General features: G+C 43.3%; 11 non-coding genes across 11 annotated transcripts; all 11 read right to left on the reverse strand.

Moving 5' to 3' along the window:
* Positions 1-172: 172 nt before the first annotated feature.
* trnak-cuu (transfer RNA lysine (anticodon CUU)) lies at positions 173-245 on the reverse strand. The gene has a single exon. It is a non-coding gene; the product is annotated as a tRNA-Lys (tRNA).
* A 987-nt stretch (positions 246-1,232) lies between these two features.
* trnak-cuu (transfer RNA lysine (anticodon CUU)) lies at positions 1,233-1,305 on the reverse strand. The gene has a single exon. It is a non-coding gene; the product is annotated as a tRNA-Lys (tRNA).
* A 990-nt stretch (positions 1,306-2,295) lies between these two features.
* Positions 2,296-2,368, reverse strand: trnak-cuu (transfer RNA lysine (anticodon CUU)). The gene has a single exon. It is a non-coding gene; the product is annotated as a tRNA-Lys (tRNA).
* A 997-nt stretch (positions 2,369-3,365) lies between these two features.
* On the reverse strand, positions 3,366-3,438 carry trnak-cuu (transfer RNA lysine (anticodon CUU)). The gene has a single exon. It is a non-coding gene; the product is annotated as a tRNA-Lys (tRNA).
* Positions 3,439-4,439: 1,001 nt separating this feature from the next.
* On the reverse strand, positions 4,440-4,512 carry trnak-cuu (transfer RNA lysine (anticodon CUU)). The gene has a single exon. It is a non-coding gene; the product is annotated as a tRNA-Lys (tRNA).
* Positions 4,513-5,502: 990 nt separating this feature from the next.
* On the reverse strand, positions 5,503-5,575 carry trnak-cuu (transfer RNA lysine (anticodon CUU)). Its single transcript has one exon. It is a non-coding gene; the product is annotated as a tRNA-Lys (tRNA).
* Positions 5,576-6,566: 991 nt separating this feature from the next.
* On the reverse strand, positions 6,567-6,639 carry trnak-cuu (transfer RNA lysine (anticodon CUU)). The gene has a single exon. It is a non-coding gene; the product is annotated as a tRNA-Lys (tRNA).
* Positions 6,640-7,630: 991 nt separating this feature from the next.
* On the reverse strand, positions 7,631-7,703 carry trnak-cuu (transfer RNA lysine (anticodon CUU)). The gene has a single exon. It is a non-coding gene; the product is annotated as a tRNA-Lys (tRNA).
* A 1,001-nt stretch (positions 7,704-8,704) lies between these two features.
* On the reverse strand, positions 8,705-8,777 carry trnak-cuu (transfer RNA lysine (anticodon CUU)). The gene has a single exon. It is a non-coding gene; the product is annotated as a tRNA-Lys (tRNA).
* Positions 8,778-9,768: 991 nt separating this feature from the next.
* On the reverse strand, positions 9,769-9,841 carry trnak-cuu (transfer RNA lysine (anticodon CUU)). The gene has a single exon. It is a non-coding gene; the product is annotated as a tRNA-Lys (tRNA).
* A 2,320-nt stretch (positions 9,842-12,161) lies between these two features.
* trnak-cuu (transfer RNA lysine (anticodon CUU)) lies at positions 12,162-12,234 on the reverse strand. The gene has a single exon. It is a non-coding gene; the product is annotated as a tRNA-Lys (tRNA).
* Between the last annotated feature and the right edge of the window lie 840 nt (positions 12,235-13,074).

Consider the following 13,074-nt stretch of genomic DNA (forward strand, 5'->3'; position numbering starts at 1 on the left):
AATTACGAATTATTTAATCTAACCCTGGAATGTCATCAGTCATGTGATGTCACCAGTCTCACACCGAGTAAAATCCATCTCAGTGACCAGAACAGCAGTGGAGGTGATTCCTTCCTGCTAGCCTTCAACCTGGACTCTACACTTCAAACAAACTTCATAAATGTGACTTCAGCGCCCAACGTGGGGCTCTGACCCACGACCCTGAGATTAAGAGTCTCATGCTCTACCGACTGAGCTAGCCAGGCTTCAGATGCTAGTAAATACGAACAATAATCGAAAAGTGTCTGTAATGTCAGTGTTTCAGAGAAACCAGTTTTCCGTCTGGACTCCTCTGGACACCACCCAGACAGGTGAATGACAACATGTGACTAAACTTGTGATTTTCTAGTTTTTCGAAATTGTAGATGCTCACAAATTGGCTATTTCGGAGGTGTCCATTTTTTAGGAGTTGGTGCAGTTGGAAGCCAACTACCTGGTGATGATGTCACCTACTCTCGTCCACTTGGCATTATGAGACAATTGGAGCGCATCTCAAGTTCAGCTTGACTACGTCAAAATCTGTGTAGACCTGGCGGTTATCAGGATGCTATGCTCCTAAAGCTAGCCTATAGCTAGCTAGTGGAAAATGTCCCACTATCTATGTCTCTACATACCTGTCTAGATGGTTTTGTATAAGATTAAGGGGGAATAGATACTAAATGATTGAATGAATTGAATCATGATCAATAACCTGCTGCACAGTGTCTGTAGTGTAGTGGTTATTCGGTTCATCGCAAATGCAAAAGGTCTCTGGTCTGAGTCTAACATGCTGGACCTCTGGATCAGGACTGGCGAGTGAACAGAACATCCACAGTTTTATCTTAGAAAAACTTCATCAATTAAAGCTTTTTTAGCAGGCCAACGGCAATTGGTGTGTGGAGGAGTCATTTTCATCCTATTGACCTTTGTTCACTTGTATCAGTCATGTATGTCCATTGTACCAAATAGCTGGTCTCTCCATTGGGGAATCGAACCCCAGGCACAGATACTGCCCACTATACTAACATTGTCATAATTACGAATTATTTAATCTAACCCTGGAATGTCATCAGTCATGTGATGTCATTGATGATGTCACCAGTCTCACACCGAGTAAAATCCATCTCAGTGACCAGAACAGCAGTGGAGGGGATTCCTGCTAGCCTTCAACCTGGACTCTACACTTCAAATAAACTTCATAAATGTGACTTCAGCACCCAACGTGGGGCTCAAACCCACAACCCTGAGATTAAGAGTCTCATGCTCTACCGACTGAGCTAGCCAGGCTTCAGATGCTAGTAAATACGAACAATAATCGAAAAGTGTCTGTAATGTCAGGTTTAATCAGTGTTTCAGAGAAACCAGTTTTCCGTCTGGACTCCTCTGGACACCACCCAGACAGGTGAATGACAACATGTGACTAAACTTGTGATTTTCTAGTTTTTCGAAATTGTAGATGCTCACAAATTGGCTATTTCGGAGGTGTCCATTTTTTAGGAGTTGGTGCAGTTGGAAGCCAACTACCTGGTGATGATGTCACCTACTCTCGTCCACTTGGCATTATGAGACAATTGGAGCGCATCTCAAGTTCAGCTTGACTACGTCAAAATCTGTGTAGACCTGGCGGTTATCAGGATGCTATGCTCCTCAAGCTAGCCTATAGCTAGCTAGTGGAAAATGTCCCACTATCTATGTCTCTACATACCTGTCTAGATGGTTTTGTATAAGATTAAGGGGGAATAGAAACTAAATGATTGAATGAATTGAATCATGATCAATAATCTGCTGCACAGTTTCTGTAGTGTAGTGGTTATTCGGTTCATCGCAAATGCAAAAGGTCTCTGGTCTGAGTCTAACAGGCTGGACCTCTGGATCAGGACTGACGAGTGAACAGAACATCCACAGTTTTATCTTAGAAAAACTTCATCAATTAAAGCTTTTTTAGCAGGCCAACGGCAACTGGTGTGTGGAGGAGTCATTTTCATCCTATTGACCTTTGTTCACTTGTATCAGTCATGTATGTCTATTGTACCAAATAGCTGGTCTCTCCATTGGGGAATCGAACCCCAGGCACAGATACTGCCCACTATACTAACATTGTCATAATTACGAATTATTTAATCTAACCCTGGAATGTCATCAATCATGTGATATCATTGATGATGTCACCAGTCTCACACCGAGTAAAATCCATCTCAGTGACCAGAACAGCAGTGGAGGTGCTAGTCTTCAACCTGGACTCTACACTTCAAATAAACTTCATAAATGTGACTTCAGCGCCCAACGTGGGGCTCGAACCCACGACCCTGAGATTAAGAGTCTCATGCTCTACCGACTGAGCTAGCCGGGCTTCAGATGCTAGTAAATACGAACAATAATCGAAAAGTGTCTGTAATGTCAGGTTTAATCAGTGTTTCAGAGAAACCAGTTTTCCGTCTGGACTCCTCTGGACACCACCCAGACAGGTGAATGACAACATGTGACTAAACTTGTGATTTTCTAGTTTTTCGAAATTGTAGATGCTCACAAATTGGCTATTTCGGAGGTGTCCATTTTTTAGGAGTTGGTGCAGTTGGAAGCCAACTACCTGGTGATGATGTCACCTACTCTCGTCCACTTGGCATTATGAGACAATTGGAGCGCATCTCAAGTTCAGCTTGACTACGTCAAAATCTGTGTAGACCTGGCGGTTATCAGGATGCTATGCTCCTCAAGCTAGCCTATAGCTAGCTAGTGGAAAATGTCCCACTATCTATGTCTCTACATACCTGTCTAGATGGTTTTGTATAAGATTAAGGGGGAATAGATACTAAATGATTGAATGAATTGAATCATGATCAATAACCTGCTGCACAGTGTCTGTAGTGTAGTGGTTATTCGGTTCATCGCAAATGCAAAAGGTCTCTGGTCTGAGTCTAACATGCTGGACCTCTGGATCAGGACTGACGAGTGAACAGAACATCCACAGTTTTATCTTAGAAAAACTTCATCAATTAAAGCTTTTTTAGCAGGCCAACGGCAACTGGTGTGTGGAGGAGTCATTTTCATCCTATTGACCTTTGTTCACTTGTATCAGTCATGTATGTCTATTGTACCAAATAGCTGGTCTCTCCATTGGGGAATCGAACCCCAGGCACAGATACTGCCCACTATACTAACATTGTCATAATTACGAATTATTTAATCTAACCCTGGAATGTCATCATTCATGTGATGTCATTGATGATGTCACCAGTCTCACACCGAGTAAAATCCATCTCAGTGACCAGAACAGCAGTGGAGGGGATTCCTGCTAGCCTTCAACCTGGACTCTACACTTCAAATAAACTTCATGAATGTGACTTCAGCACCCAACGTGGGGCTCAAACCCACGACCCTGAGATTAAGAGTCTCATGCTCTACCGACTGAGCTAGCCAGGCTTCAGATGCTAGTAAATACGAACAATAATCGAAAAGTGTCTGTAATGTCAGGTTTAATCAGTGTTTCAGAGAAACCAGTTTTCCGTCTGGACTCCTCTGAACACCACCCAGACAGGTGAATGACAACATGTGACTAAACTTGTGATTTTCTAGTTTTTCGAAATTGTAGATGCTCACAAATTGGCTATTTCGGAGGTGTCCATTTTTTAGGAGTTGGTGCAGTTGGAAGCCAACTACCTGGTGATGATGTCACCTACTCTCGTCCACTTGGCATTATGAGACAATTGGAGCGCATCTCAAGTTCAGCTTGACTACGTCAAAATCTGTGTAGACCCGGCGGTTATCAAGATGCTATGCTCCTCAAGCTAGCCTATAGCTAGCTAGTGGAAAATGTCCCACTATCTATGTCTCTACATACCTGTCTAGATGGTTTTGTATAAGATTAAGGGGGAATAGAAACTAAATGATTGAATGAATTGAATCATGATCAATAATCTGCTGCACAGTTTCTGTAGTGTAGTGGTTATTCGGTTCATCGCAAATGCAAAAGGTCTCTGGTCTGAGTCTAACAGGCTGGACCTCTGGATCAGGACTGACGAGTGAACAGAACATCCACAGTTTTATCTTAGAAAAACTTCATCAATTAAAGCTTTTTTAGCAGGCCAACGGCAACTGGTGTGTGGAGGAGTCATTTTCATCCTATTGACCTTTGTTCACTTGTATCAGTCATGTATGTCTATTGTACCAAATAGCTGGTCTCTCCATTGGGGAATCGAACCCCAGGCACAGATACTGCCCACTATACTAACATTGTCATAATTACGAATTATTTAATCTAACCCTGGAATGTCATCAGTCATGTGATATCATTGATGATGTCACCAGTCTCACACCGAGTAAAATCCATCTCAGTGACCAGAACAGCAGTGGAGGTGATTCCTTTCTGCTAGTCTTCAACCTGGACTCTACACTTCAAATAAACTTCATAAATGTCACTTCAGCGCCCAACGTGGGGCTCGAACCCACGACCCTGAGATTAAGAGTCTCATGCTCTACCGACTGAGCTAGCCGGGCTTCACATGCTAGTAAATACGAACAATAATCGAAAAGTGTCCGTAATGTCAGGTTTAATCAGTGTTTCAGAGAAACCAGTTTTCCGTCTGGACTCCTCTGGACACCACCCAGACAGGTGAATGACAACATGTGACTAAACTTGTGATTTTCTAGTTTTTCGAAATTGTAGATGCTCACAAATTGGCTATTTCGGAGGTGTCCATTTTTTAGGAGTTGGTGCAGTTGGAAGCCAACTACCTGGTGATGATGTCACCTACTCTCGTCCACTTGGCATTATGAGACAATTGGAGCGCATCTCAAGTTCAGCTTGAGTACGTCAAAATCTGTGTAGACCTGGCGGTTATCAGGATGCTATGCTCCTCAAGCTAGCCTATAGCTAGCTAGTGGAAAATGTCCCACTATCTATGTCTCTACATACCTGTCTAGATGGTTTTGTATAAGATTAAGGGGGAATAGAAACTAAATGATTGAATGAATTGAATCATGATCAATAACCTGCTGCACAGTTTCTGTAGTGTAGTGGTTATTCGGTTCATCGCAAATGCTCTCTGGTCTGAGTCTAACAGGCTGGACCTCTGGATCAGGACTGACGAGTGAACAGAACATCCACAGTTTTATCTTAGAAAAACTTCATCAATTAAAGCTTTTTTAGCAGGCCAACGGCAACTGGTGTGTGGAGGAGTCATTTTCATCCTATTGACCTTTGTTCACTTGTATCAGTCATGTATGTCCATTGTACCCAATAGCTGGTCTCTCCATTGGGGAATCGAACGCCAGGCACAGATACTGCCCACTATACATACATAGTCATAATTACGAATTATTTAATCTAACCCTGGAATGTCATCAGTCATGTGATGTCATTGATGATGTCACCAGTCTCACACCGAGTAAAATCCATCTCAGTGACCAGAGGTGGAGGTGATTCCTTTCTGCTAGCCTTCAACCTGGACTCTACACTTCAAACAAACTTCATAAATGTGACTTCAGCGCCCAACGCGGGGCTCGAACCCACGACCCTGAGATTAAGAGTCTCATGCTCTACCGACTGAGCTAGCCGGGCTTCAGATGCTAGTAAATACGAACAATAATCGAAAAGTGTCTGTAATGTCAGGTTTAATCAGTGTTTCAGAGAAACCAGTTTTCCGTCTGGACTCCTCTGGACACCACCCAGCCAGGTGAATGACAACATGTGACTAAACTTGTGATTTTCTAGTTTTTCGAAATTGTAGATGCTCACAAATTGGCTATTTCGGAGGTGTCCATTTTCTAGGAGTTGGTGCAGTTGGAAGCCAACTACCTGGTGATGATGTCACCTACTCTCGTCCACTTGGCATTATGAGACAATTGGAGCGCATCTCAAGTTCAGCTTGACTACGTCAAAATCTGTGTAGACCTGGCGGTTATCAGGATGCTATGCTCCTCAAGCTAGCCTATAGCTAGCTAGTGGAAAATGTCCCACTATCTATGTCTCTACATACCTGTCTAGATGGTTTTGTATAAGATTAAGGGGGAATAGAAACTAAATGATTGAATGAATTGAATCATGATCAATAACCTGCTGCACAGTTTCTGTAGTGTAGTGGTTATTCGGTTCATTGCAAATGCAAAAGGTCTCTGGTCTGAGTCTAACAGGCTGGACCTCTGGATCAGGACTGACGAGTGAACAGAACATCCACAGTTTTATCTTAGAAAAACTTCATCAATTAAAGCTTTTTTAGCAGGCCAACGGCAACTGGTGTGTGGAGGAGTCATTTTCATCCTATTGACCTTTGTTCACTTGTATCAGTCATGTATGTCCATTGTACCAAATAACTGGTCTCTCCATTGGGGAATCGAACCCCAGGCACAGATACTGCCCACTATACTAACATTGTCATAATTACGAATTATTTAATCTAACCCTGGAATGTCATCAGTCATTGATGATGTCACCAGTCTCACACCGAGTAAAATCCATCTCAGTGACCAGAACAGCAATGGAGGTGATTCCTTTCTGCTAGCCTTCAACCTGGACTCTACACTTCAAACAAACTTCATAAATGTGACTTCAGCACCCAACGTGGGGCTCGAACCCACGACCCTGAGATTAAGAGTCTCATGCTCTACCGACTGAGCTAGCCGGGCTTCAGATGCTAGTAAATACGAACAATAATCGAAAAGTGTCTGTAATGTCAGGTTTAATCAGTGTTTCAGAGAAACCAGTTTTCCGTCTTGACTCCTCTGGACACCACCCAGCCAGGTGAATGACAACATGTGACTAAACTTGTGATTTTCTAGTTTTTCGAAATTGTAGATGCTCACAAATTGGCTATTTCGGAGGTGTCCATTTTTTAGGAGTTGGTGCAGTTGGAAGCCAACTACCTGGTGATGATGTCACCTACTCTCGTCCACTTGGCATTATGAGACAATTGGAGCGCATCTCAAGTTCAGCTTGACTACGTCAAAATCTGTGTAGACCTGGCGGTTATCAGGATGCTATGCTCCTCAAGCTAGCCTATAGCTAGCTAGTGGAAAATGTCCCACTATCTATGTCTCTACATACCTGTCTAGATGGTTTTGTATAAGATTAAGGGGGAATAGAAACTAAATGATTGAATGAATTGAATCATGATCAATAACCTGCTGCACAGTTTCTGTAGTGTAGTGGTTATTCGGTTCATCGCAAATGCAAAAGGTCTCTGGTCTGAGTCTAACAGGCTGGACCTCTGGATCAGGACTGACGAGTGAACAGAACATCCACAGTTTTATCTTAGAAAAACTTCATCAATTAAAGCTTTTTTAGCAGGCCAACGGCAACTGGTGTGTGGAGGAGTCATTTTCATCCTATTGACCTTTGTTCACTTGTATCAGTCATGTATGTCCATTGTACCAAATAACTGGTCTCTCCATTGGGGAATCGAACCCCAGGCACAGATACTGCCCACTATACTAACATTGTCATAATTACGAATTATTTAATCTAACCCTGGAATGTCATCAGTCATTGATGATGTCACCAGTCTCACACCGAGTAAAATCCATCTCAGTGACCAGAACAGCAGTGGAGGTGATTCCTTTCTGCTAGCCTTCAACCTGGACTCTACACTTCAAACAAACTTCATAAATGTGACTTCAGCGCCCAACGCGGGGCTCGAACCCACGACCCTGAGATTAAGAGTCTCATGCTCTACCGACTGAGCTAGCCGTGCTTCAGATGCTAGTAAATACGAACAATAATCGAAAAGTGTCTGTAATGTCAGGTTTAATCAGTGTTTCAGAGAAACCAGTTTTCCGTCTGGACTCCTCTGGACACCACCCAGCCAGGTGAATGACAACATGTGACTAAACTTGTGATTTTCTAGTTTTTCGAAATTGTAGATGCTCACAAATTGGCTATTTCGGAGGTGTCCATTTTCTAGGAGTTGGTGCAGTTGGAAGCCAACTACCTGGTGATGATGTCACCTACTCTCGTCCACTTGGCATTATGAGACAATTGGAGCGCATCTCAAGTTCAGCTTGACTACGTCAAAATCTGTGTAGACCTGGCGGTTATCAGGATGCTATGCTCCTCAAGCTAGCCTATAGCTAGCTAGTGGAAAATGTCCCACTATCTATGTCTCTACATACCTGTCTAGATGGTTTTGTATAAGATTAAGGGGGAATAGAAACTAAATGATTGAATGAATTGAATCATGATCAATAACCTGCTGCACAGTTTCTGTAGTGTAGTGGTTATTCGGTTCATCGCAAATGCAAAAGGTCTCTGGTCTGAGTCTAACAGGCTGGACCTCTGGATCAGGACTGACGAGTGAACAGAACATCCACAGTTTTATCTTAGAAAAACTTCATCAATTAAAGCTTTTTTAGCAGGCCAACGGCAACTGGTGTGTGGAGGAGTCATTTTCATCCTATTGACCTTTGTTCACTTGTATCAGTCATGTATGTCCATTGTACCAAATAACTGGTCTCTCCATTGGGGAATCGAACCCCAGGCACAGATACTGCCCACTATACTAACATTGTCATAATTACGAATTATTTAATCTAACCCTGGAATGTCATCAGTCATGTGATGTCATTGATGATGTCACCAGTCTCACACCGAGTAAAATCCATCTCAGTGACCAGAACAGCAGTGGAGGTGATTCCTTTCTGCTAGCCTTCAACCTGGACTCTACACTTCAAACAAACTTCATAAATGTGACTTCAGCGCCCAACGTGGGGCTCGAACCCACGACCCTGAGATTAAGAGTCTCATGCTCTACCGACTGAGCTAGCCGGGCTTCAGATGCTAGTAAATACGAACAATAATCGAAAAGTGTCTGTAATGTCAGGTTTAATCAGTGTTTCAGAGAAACCAGTTTTCCGTCTGGACTCCTCTGGACACCACCCAGACAGGTGAATGACAACATGTGACTAAACTTGTGATTTTCTAGTTTTTCGAAATTGTAGATGCTCACAAATTGGCTATTTCGGAGGTGTCCATTTTTTAGGAGTTGGTGCAGTTGGAAGCCAACTACCTGGTGATGATGTCACCTACTCTCGTCCACTTGGCATTATGAGATAATTGGAGCGCATCTCAAGTTCAGCTTGACTACGTCAAAATCTGTGTAGACCTGGCGGTTATCAGGATGCTATGCTCCTCAAGCTAGCCTATAGCTAGCTAGTGGAAAATGTCCCACTATCTATGTCTCTACATACCTGTCTAGATGGTTTTGTATAAGATTAAGGGGGAATAGAAACTAAATGATTGAATGAATTGAATCATGATCAATAACCTGCTGCACAGTTTCTGTAGTGTAGTGGTTATTCGGTTCATCGCAAATGCAAAAGGTCTCTGGTCTGAGTCTAACAGGCTGGACCTCTGGATCAGGACTGACGAGTGAACAGAACATCCACAGTTTTATCTTAGAAAAACTTCATCAATTAAAGCTTTTTTAGCAGGCCAACGGCAACTGGTGTGTGGAGGAGTCATTTTCATCCTATTGACCTTTGTTCACTTGTATCAGTCATGTATGTCCATTGTACCAAATAACTGGTCTCTCCATTGGGGAATCGAACCCCAGGCACAGATACTGCCCACTATACTAACATTGTCATAATTACGAATTATTTAATCTAACCCTGGAATGTCATCAGTCATTGATGATGTCACCAGTCTCACACCGAGTAAAATCCATCTCAGTGACCAGAACAGCAATGGAGGTGATTCCTTTCTGCTAGCCTTCAACCTGGACTCTACACTTCAAACAAACTTCATAAATGTGACTTCAGCACCCAACGTGGGGCTCGAACCCACGACCCTGAGATTAAGAGTCTCATGCTCTACCGACTGAGCTAGCCGGGCTTCAGATGCTAGTAAATACGAACAATAATCGAAAAGTGTCTGTAATGTCAGGTTTAATCAGTGTTTCAGAGAAACCAGTTTTCCGTCTTGACTCCTCTGGACACCACCCAGCCAGGTGAATGACAACATGTGACTAAACTTGTGATTTTCTAGTTTTTCGAAATTGTAGATGCTCACAAATTGGCTATTTCGGAGGTGTCCATTTTTTAGGAGTTGGTGCAGTTGGAAGCCAACTACCTGGGGCCTCATCTATAAAGCTTGCTTGCGCAGAAAAAGCGCCTGAAAGTTGCGGAAGCCACCTTCTACGCAAATCCTCGGATCTAAAAAGAAAAAACTAACCGAAAAATCTGCTTATCTTTACGGCAACTAGGACCCTCCCGTAAGAATTTACTTAAGACACGGGGAACTGGCGACGCAGGGTTTGAGGTGGTGAAATGAAGCCAGATTCATGTCATACTCTTAATAATGTCATCACATATCACAAAATATATAAGACTTAAAATAATAAAATAATAAAATAAAATAATATAGCGCTGATCGTGTTCCTCTGTGTGTGAAGCTCAGTCAGTCAGGACTCTGGTGCTGCTGGAGCTGCAGCCGCGGTGCAGGACACGCCGGGAACCTCCTTCACCGCTTTAGGACAGAACAAATGAGGGGCTGCGTTTAGGGAGCCCCACGGAGCCCCTCATTTCTTCCCTAAAGGGACTCAGATTTGTTTTCATATGAGTTTTACGCGCGCGTGAAACCTTTACATGCAGGTGTATGGTGCCTAAATTAGGGTCCCGCGTTAAAACGACGCAGAGCCTACGGCGTAAGGTACGCGGCGACGCGCACCTACGCCGTAGGCTCTGCGTTAAAGGAACGCAGACCCATAAACCCGCCTTGAGCAGCTCTGAGGGGAGGGAGGAGGAGGGAGAGCGGGGGGGGTGAAGCGGGGCTGCTCTCGTATCGCTTTCATACAGTGTCTTGATAATTTGCAATTTAAGGCTGAGCCTACCGTTAGTTTTTAAACTGTAAAAAGTAAGGGGAAATTAAACATGATTTTGAAAAGACGGGGGGACGTGTGTCCCCCTGTTGCACCGGGGAACTCACGGCGTTCCGCGCAGCAACGGCGTGCTGCTGCCACTCACTCGCTTTATTTACTATTTATTTTTCTACTTTTACTGTGACCAGAAATAATGTGGTTTTCCTGTCCTCCTCCTCATCAACAACATCTAGATCTCAGATCTCAGTGAAATTCAGTGGCACGGTGGCTCGACACGTTCATTCATTCATTCTGAAGCCAAACAGGTTGCAGGAAGCCACTGCGCATGCTCAGCAGGCTCATTCATATGCAAAATGATTCCATTTTCGGTAGAAAGTGGGCGTGTTGAGGGCGGGACACCAGGCGGATTCACGTGCGCAACCTTCCAGCTGGACTGTGATTTATAAAGAGAACCTTACGTGGAAGTCTGCGTGCACGCGGTTTTATAGATCCGGATTTTTTTTTGCGCCCGGCATTTTCGGCTTTTGAGCGTACGTGCACTTTTAGTATGAATCCTACGCAGTCCATTTTAAATGAGGCCCCTGGTGATGATGTCACCTACTCTCGTCCACTTGGCATTATGAGACAATTGGAGCGCATCTCAAGTTCAGCTTGACTACGTCAAAATCTGTGTAGACCTGGCGGTTATCAGGATGCTATGCTCCTCAAGCTAGCCTATAGCTAGCTAGTGGAAAATGTCCCACTATCTATGTCTCTACATACCTGTCTAGATGGTTTTGTATAAGATTAAGGGGGAATAGAAACTAAATGATTGAATGAATTGAATCATGATCAATAACCTGCTGCACAGTTTCTGTAGTGTAGTGGTTATTCGGTTCATCGCAAATGCAAAAGGTCTCTGGTCTGAGTCTAACAGGCTGGACCTCTGGATCAGGACTGACGAGTGAACAGAACATCCACAGTTTTATCTTAGAAAAACTTCATCAATTAAAGCTTTTTTAGCAGGCCAACGGCAACTGGTGTGTGGAGGAGTCATTTTCATCCTATTGACCTTTGTTCACTTGTATCAGTCATGTATGTCCATTGTACCAAATAACTGGTCTCTCCATTGGGGAATCGAACCCCAGGCACAGATACTGCCCACTATACTAACATTGTCATAATTACGAATTATTTAATCTAACCCTGGAATGTCATCAGTCATTGATGATGTCACCAGTCTCACACCGAGTAAAATCCATCTCAGTGACCAGAACAGCAATGGAGGTGATTCCTTTCTGCTAGCCTTCAACCTGGACTCTACACTTCAAACAAACTTCATAAATGTGACTTCAGCACCCAACGTGGGGCTCGAACCCACGACCCTGAGATTAAGAGTCTCATGCTCTACCGACTGAGCTAGCCGGGCTTCAGATGCTAGTAAATACGAACAATAATCGAAAAGTGTCTGTAATGTCAGGTTTAATCAGTGTTTCAGAGAAACCAGTTTTCCGTCTTGACTCCTCTGGACACCACCCAGCCAGGTGAATGACAACATGTGACTAAACTTGTGATTTTCTAGTTTTTCGAAATTGTAGATGCTCACAAATTGGCTATTTCGGAGGTGTCCATTTTTTAGGAGTTGGTGCAGTTGGAAGCCAACTACCTGGTGATGATGTCACCTACTCTCGTCCACTTGGCATTATGAGACAATTGGAGCGCATCTCAAGTTCAGCTTGACTACGTCAAAATCTGTGTAGACCTGGCGGTTATCAGGATGCTATGCTCCTCAAGCTAGCCTATAGCTAGCTAGTGGAAAATGTCCCACTATCTATGTCTCTACATACCTGTCTAGATGGTTTTGTATAAGATTAAGGGGGAATAGAAACTAAATGATTGAATGAATTGAATCATGATCAATAACCTGCTGCACAGTTTCTGTAGTGTAGTGGTTATTCGGTTCATCGCAAATGCAAAAGGTCTCTGGTCTGAGTCTAACAGGCTGGACCTCTGGATCAGGACTGACGAGTGAACAGAACATCCACAGTTTTATCTTAGAAAAACTTCATCAATTAAAGCTTTTTTAGCAGGCCAACGGCAACTGGTGTGTGGAGGAGTCATTTTCATCCTATTGACCTTTGTTCACTTGTATCAGTCATGTATGTCCATTGTACCAAATAACTGGTCTCTCCATTGGGGAATCGAACCCCAGGCACAGATACTGCCCACTATACTAACATTGTCATAATTACGAATTATTTAATCTAAC

The sequence above is a fragment of the Cololabis saira genome, chromosome 4, assembly GCF_033807715.1.
Source record: "Cololabis saira isolate AMF1-May2022 chromosome 4, fColSai1.1, whole genome shotgun sequence".
In the NCBI taxonomy this organism is placed as follows: domain Eukaryota; kingdom Metazoa; phylum Chordata; class Actinopteri; order Beloniformes; family Belonidae; genus Cololabis; species Cololabis saira.